Here is an 8,668-nt window from a genome sequence, read left to right as displayed (position 1 = left end):
CACCATCATCTCCATAATCATCATCTCCATCACCATCATCTACATCACCATCATCTCCATCACCTCCATCCTCTGCATCAGCATCATCTCCACCACCATCATCTGCATCAGCATCGTCTCCATCACCATCATTACCATCACCATCATCTCCATCACCATCATCTCCATCACCATCATCTCCATCACCTTCATCTCCATCTCCATCATCACCTTCATCTCCATCACCTTCATCTCCATCACCTTCATCACCATCACCATCATCTCCATCACCATCATCACCATCACCATCATCTCCATCACCATCATCACCATTATCCCCATCACCATCACCTCCCTCACTGTCATCTCCTTCAGCATCGTCTCCATCATCTCCATCACCATCACCTCCATCATCTCCATCAGCATCGTCTCCATCATCGCCATTAGCGTCATCACCATTAGCGTCATCTCCATTAGCGTCATCTCCATTAGTGTCATCTCCATCAGCGTCACCTCCCTCACCGTCATCTCCTTCAGCATCATCTCCATCACCATCACCTCCATCATCTCCATCAGCATCGTCTCCATCACCATCATCTCCTTCACTATCATCACCATTAGCGTCATCACCATAAGCGTCATCTCCATCAGTGTCATCTCCATCAGCATCATTTCCATGAGCGTCATCTCGATCACTGTCATGTCCATCACCATCATGTCCATAACCATCATATCCATCACCATCATCTCCATCTCCATCACCATTTTCACCATTTCCCTCATCACCATCACCATCATCTTCCTCACCCTCATCTCCATCAGCATCATCTCCATCACCATCACCTCCATCATCTCCATCATCTCCATCACCTCCATCACCATCATCTCCATCATCTCCATCAGCATCATCTCCATCACCATCATCACCATCACCATCATCTCCATCAGCAGCATCACCATGACCAACATCACCATCACTATCATTATCATCACCATCATCTCCATCATCATCACCATCATCACTGTCACCACCAACTCCATCACCATCACCATTGTCTCCATAACCATTGTCTCCATAACCATTGTCTCCATAACCATCATGTCCATCACCATCATGTCCATCACCATCATGTCCATCACCATCATATCCATCACCATCATGTCCATCAGCATCATCTCCATCACCATCGTCTCCATCACCATCATCTCCATCACCATCATTGCCATCACCATCATCTCCATCACCATCATCTCCATCATCACCATCAGCATCATCTCCATCACCATCATATCGATCACCGTCACCATCATGTCCATCACCATCATGTCCATCAGCATCATGTCCATCAGCATCAATCCATCAGCATCATCTCCATGACCATCAACTCCATCACCATCATCCCCATAACCATCATCTCCATCAGCATCATCTCCATCAGCATCATCTCCATCAGCATCGTCAAAATCACAAACATCTTCATCACCATCATCTCCGTCACCATCATCTCCATCACCATCATCTCCATCAGCATCATCTCCATCAGCATCATCTCCCTCGGCATCGTCAAAATCACAAACATCTCCGTCACCATCATCTCCGTCACCATCATCTCCGTCACCATCATCTCCATCAGCATCATCTCCATCAGCATCATCTCCATCAGCATCGTCAAAATCACAAACATCTCCGTCACCATCATCTCCGTCACCATCATCTCCGTCACCATCATCTCCGTCACCATCATCTCCATCAGCATCATCTCCATCAGCATCATCCATCAGCATCGTCAAAATCACAAACATCTTCATCACCATCATCTCCGTCACCATCATCTCCGTCACCATCATCTCCATCAGCATCATCTCCATCAGCATCATCTCCATCACCATCATCTCCATCAGCATCACCATATTCACCATTTCTCTCATCACCATCACCATCATCTCCATCACCATCATCACCATTATCCCCATCACCATCACCTCCCTCACCGTCATCTCCTTCAGCAACGTCTCCATCATCTCCATCACCATCACCTCCATCATCTCCATAAGCATCGTCTCCATCACCATCATCTCCATCACTATCATCACCATCATCACCATGATCTCCATCAGCATCATCTCCATCACCACCATCTCCATCTCCATCAACATTTTTACCATTTCCCTCATCACCATCACTATCATCTCCATCACTATCATCTCCATCATTATCATCTCCATCAAAATCATCTCCATCACCATCATCTCCATCACCATCATTCCATCACCATCATGTACATCACCATCATCTCCATCCCCTCCATCATCTCCATCACCATCATCTCCATCACCATCATCTCCATCACCATCATCTCCATCACCATCATCTCCATCAGCATCACCATCATAATCAGCATCATCTCCATCACCATCATCTCCATCACCATCAGCGTGATCTCCATCAGCGTCATCTCCATCATCTCCATCAACATCGTCTCCAACGACATCATCTCCATCACCATCATCTCCATCACCACCATATCCATCACCATCATCACCATCACCATCATCTCCAACACCATCATCTCTATCACCATCATCTCCATCACCGGCACCATCACCATTATTTCCAACAGCATCATCACTATCATTTCCATCACCATCATCTCCGTCACCATCATCTCCATCCCCTCCATCATCTCCATCAGCATCATCTCCATCAGCATCATCTCCATCAGCATCATCTCCATCACCGTCATCTCCATCACCATCATCTACATCACCATCAGCTACATCACCATCATCTCCATCACCATCATCTCCATCACCATCATCTCCATCCCCTCCATCATCTCCATCCCCTCCATCATCTCCATCCCCTCCATCATCTCCATCACCATCATCTCCATCACCATCATCTCCATCACCATCATCTACATCACCATCATCTACATCACCATCATCTCCATCAGCATCATCTCCATCAGCATCATCTCCATCACCATCATCTACATCACCATCATCTCCATCACCATCATCTACATCACCATCATCTACATCACCATCATCTACATCACCATCATCTACATCACCATCATCTACATCACCAGCACCATCACCATCATCTCCATTAGCATCTTCTCCATGACCATCATCTCATTCACCATCATCTCCATGACCATCGTCTCCATCACCATCATCTCCATCACCATCATCTCCATCATATCCATCACCATCATCTCCATCATCACCATCAGCGTCATCTCCATCAGCATCATCACCATCAGTGGCATCGTCATCAGCGTCATCTCAATCACCGTCACCATCATGTCCATCACCATCATGTCCATCACCGTCATTTCCATCAGCATCATCTCCATCAGCATCATCTCCAACACCATCTACTCCATCACCATCACCATCATCTCCATAACCATCACCTCCATCAGCATCATCTCCATCACCATCAACTCCATCACCATCATCACCATCATCACCATCATGTCCATCACCATCATGTCCATCACCATCATGTCCATCACCATCATGTCCATCACTATCATCTCCATCACCATCAACTCCATCACCATCACCATCATCTCCATAACCATGATCTCCATCACCATCATCTCCATCACCATCATGTACATCACCATCATCTCCATCCCCTCCATCAGCTCCATCACCATCATCTCCATCACCTTCATCTCCATCACCATCATCTCCATCACCATCACCATCATCACCATCTCCCATCTCCATCACGATCATCACCATCATCTCCATCAGCGTCATCTCCATCACCATCATCTTGATCACCGTCACCATCATGTCCATCACCATCATGTACATCACCATCATCTCCATCAGCATCAGCTCCCTCAGCAACATCTCCATCACCATCGTCTCCGTCGCCATCGTCTCCGTCACCATCGTCTCCGTCACCATCGTCTCCGTCACCATCGTCTCCATCACCATCGTCTCCATCACCAGCATCTCCATCACCAGCATCTCCATCATCAGCATCTCCATCACCAGCACCTCCATCACGAGCATCTCCATCATCTCCATCACCTTCATCTCCATCTCCATCATCTCCATCACCATCGTCTCCATCACCATCATTACCATCTCCCATCTCCATCACCATCAACACCATCATCTCCATCACCATCATCTCCATCACCATCATCTCCATCATAACCATCAGCGTCATCTCCATCACCGTCATCTCCATCACCATCACCGTCACCATCATGTCCGACACCATCATGTCCGTCACCATCATGTCCGTCACCATCATGTCCATCACCATCATGTCCATCAGCATCATCTCCATCAGCATCATCTCCATCAGCATCATCTCCGTCACCATCATCTCCATCACCATCATCTCCATCACCATCATCTCCATCACCATCATCTCCATCACCATCATCTCCATCTCCATCACCATTTTCACTATTTCCCTCATAACCATCACCATCATCTCCATCACCATCTCCATCACCGTCATCACCATCATCTCCATCAGCATCTTCTCCCTCACCATCATCTCCATCAGCATCGTCTCCATCATCTCCATCACCATCATCTCCATCACCATCACCTCCATCATCTCCATCACCATCATCTCCATCACCATCATTTCCATCACCATCATCTCCATCACCATCATCTCCATCACCATCATCTCCATCACCATTTTCACCATTTCCCTCATCTCCATCACCATCATCTCCATCACCATCACCATCATCATCATCACCATCTCCCATCTCCATAACCATCATCTCCATCAGCGTCATCTCCAGCACCATCATCTTGATCACCATCACCATCATGTCCATTACCATCATGTCCATCACCATCGTCTCCATCAGCATCGTCTTTTCAGCATCGTCTCCGTCACCATCATCTCCGTCACCATCATCTCCGTCACCATCGTCTCCATCTCCATCACCATTTTCACTATTTTCCTCATAACAATCACCATCATCTCCATCGCCATCATCACCATCATCTCCATCACTATCATCTCCCTCACTATAATCTCCATCAGCATCATCTCCATCATCTCCATCTCCATCACCTCCATCATCTCCATCACCATCATCTCCATCACCATCATCTCCATCATCTCCAACACCATCATCTCCATCACCATCATCAGCATCGCCATCATCTCCATCAGCATCATCTCCATCACCATCATCTGTATCACCATCATCCCAATCATGTCCATCACCATCATGTCCATCACCATCATGTCCATCACCATCATGTCCAACACTATCATGTCCAACACCATCATGTCCATCACCATCATCTCCATCTCCATCACCATTTTCACCATTTCCCTCATCACCATCACCAACATCTCCATCTCCATCATCTTCATCACCATCTCCATCAACATCATCACCATTGTCTCTATCACCATTATCTCCCTCACCATCTTCTCCATCAGCATCGTCTCCATCATCTCCATCACCATGATCTCCATCACCATCATCTCCATCACCATTTTCACCATTTCCCTCATCACCATCACCATCATCTCCATCATCTCCATCCCCTCCATCATCTCCATCATCATCAGCTCCATCAGCATAATCTCCATCATTATCATCTCCATCAGCATCACCATCAGCATTATCTCCATCACCATCATCTCCATCACCGTGATCTCCATCAGCGTCATCTCCATCAACATCGTCTCCATCAACATCATCTCGATCAACATCGTCTCCATCACCATCGTCTCCGTCACCATCGTCTCCGTCACCATCATCTCCGTCACCATCACCATCATCTCCATCACCATCATCTCTATCATCATCATCTCCATCACCAGCAGCATCACCATCACCATTATCTCCAACAGCATCAACACCATCACTATCATCACCATCACCATCAACTCCATCACCATCATCTCCATCTCCATCACCATTTTCACTATTTCCCTCATAACCATCACCATCATCTCCATCAGCATCTTCTCCCTCACCATCATCTCCATCAGCATCGTCTCCATCATCTCCATCACCATCATCTCCATCACCATCACCTCCATCATCTCCATCACTATCATCTCCATCACCATCATTTCCATCACCATCATCTCCATCACCATCATCTCCATCACCATCATCTCCATCACCATTTTCACCATTTCCCTCATCTCCATCACCATCATCTCCATCACCATCACCATCATCATCATCACCATCTCCCATCTCCATAACCATCATCTCCATCAGCGTCATCTCCAGCACCATCATCTTGATCACCATCACCATCATGTCCATTACCATCATGTCCATCACCATCGTCTCCATCAGCATCGTCTCCATCAGCATCGTCTTTTCAGCATCGTCTCCATCACCATCATCTCCGTCACCATCATCTCCGTCACCATCATCTCCGTCACCATCGTCTCCATCTCCATCACCATTTTCACTATTTTCCTCATAACAATCACCATCATCTCCATCGCCATCATCACCATCATCTCCATCACTATCATCTCCCTCACTATAATCTCCATCAGCATCATCTCCATCATCTCCATCTCCATCACCTCCATCATCTCCATCACCATCATCTCCATCACCATCATCTCCATCATCTCCAACACCATCATCTCCATCACCATCATCAGCATCGCCATCATCTCCATCAGCATCATCTCCATCACCATCATCTCCATCACCATCATCTCCATCACCATCATCTCCATCACCATCATCTGTATCACCATCATCCCAATCATGTCCATCACCATCATGTCCATCACCATCATGTCCAACACTATCATGTCCAACACCATCATGTCCATCACCATCATCTCCATCTCCATCACCATTTTCACCATTTCCCTCATCACCATCACCAACATCTCCATCTCCATCATCTTCATCACCATCTCCATCAACATCATCACCATTGTCTCTATCACCATTATCTCCCTCACCATCTTCTCCATCAGCATCGTCTCCATCATCTCCATCACCATGATCTCCATCACCATCATCTCCATCACCATTTTCACCATTTCCCTCATCACCATCACCATCATCTCCATCATCTCCATCCCCTCCATCATCTCCATCATCATCAGCTCCATCAGCATAATCTCCATCATTATCATCTCCATCAGCATCACCATCAGCATTATCTCCATCACCATCATCTCCATCACCGTGATCTCCATCAGCGTCATCTCCATCAGCATCGTCTCCATCAACATCATCTCGATCAACATCGTCTCCATCACCATCGTCTCCGTCACCATCGTCTCCGTCACCATCATCTCCGTCACCATCACCATCATCTCCATCACCATCATCTCTATCATCATCATCTCCATCACCAGCAGCATCACCATCACCATTATCTCCAACAGCATCAACACCATCACTATCATCACCATCACCATCAACTCCATCACCATCATCACCATCATCACCATCATGTCCATCACCATCATGTCCATCACCATCATCTCCATCACCATCAACTCCATCACCATCACCATCATCTCCATAACCATGATCTCCATCACCATCATCTCCATCACCATCATGTACATCACCATCATCTCCATCCCCTCCATCAGCTCCATCACCATCATCTCCATCACCATCATCTCCATCGCCATCACCTCCATCACCTTCATCTCCATCACCATCATCTCCATCACCATCACCATCATCACCATCTCCCATCTCCATCACGATCATCACCATCATCTCCATCAGCGTCATCTCCATCACCATCATCTTGATCACCGTCACCATCATGTCCATCACCATCATGTACATCACCATCATCTCCATCAGCATCAGCTCCGTCAGCAACATCTCCATCACCATCGTCTCCGTCACCATCGTCTCCGTCACCATCGTCTCCGTCACCATCATCTCCATCACCATCGTCTCCATCACCAGCATCTCCATCACCAGCATCTCCATCACCAGCATCTCCATCACCAGCACCTCCATCACGAGCATCTCCATCACCTTCATCTCCATCTCCATCATCTCCATCACCATCGTCTCCATCACCATCATTACCATCTCCCATCTCCATCACCATCAACACCATCATCTCCATCACCATCATCTCCATCACCATCATCCCAATCATGTCCATCACCATCATGTCCATCACCATCATGTCCAACACCATCATGTCCAACACCATCATGTCCATCACCATCATCTCCATCTCCATCACCATTTTCACCATTTCCCTCATCACCATCACCAACATCTCCATCTCCATCATCTTCATCACCATCTCCATCAACATCATCACCATTGTCTCCATCACCATTATCTCCCTCACCATCTTCTCCATCAGCATCGTCTCCATCATCTCCATCACCATGATCTCCATCACCATCATCTCCATCACCATTTTCACCATTTCCCTCATCACCACCATCATCTCCATCATCTCCATCATCTCCATCACCATCATCTCCATCATCACCATCAGCGTCATCTCCATCACCGTCATCTCCATCACTGTCATCTCCATCACTGTCATCTCCATCACTGTCATCTCCATCACCGTCATCTCCATCACCGTCATCTCCATCACCGTCATCTCGATCACCGTCACCATCATGTCCATCACCATCATCTCCATCACCATCATCTCCATCACCATCATCTCCATCACCATCATCAGC

At 47.1% G+C, this 8,668-nt stretch overlaps 1 pseudogene; it reads left to right on the top strand.

Annotated features, from left to right (window-relative positions):
• The first annotated feature begins 1,384 nt into the window (after window positions 1-1,384).
• On the top strand, window positions 1,385-2,863 carry LOC121272886 (annotated as a pseudogene).
• The last annotated feature ends 5,805 nt before the right edge of the window (window positions 2,864-8,668 follow it).

Source organism: Carcharodon carcharias, chromosome 36, assembly GCF_017639515.1.
Source record: "Carcharodon carcharias isolate sCarCar2 chromosome 36, sCarCar2.pri, whole genome shotgun sequence".
NCBI lineage: Eukaryota > Metazoa > Chordata > Chondrichthyes > Lamniformes > Lamnidae > Carcharodon > Carcharodon carcharias.
This window is presented reverse-complemented; position numbering and strand designations above follow the sequence as displayed.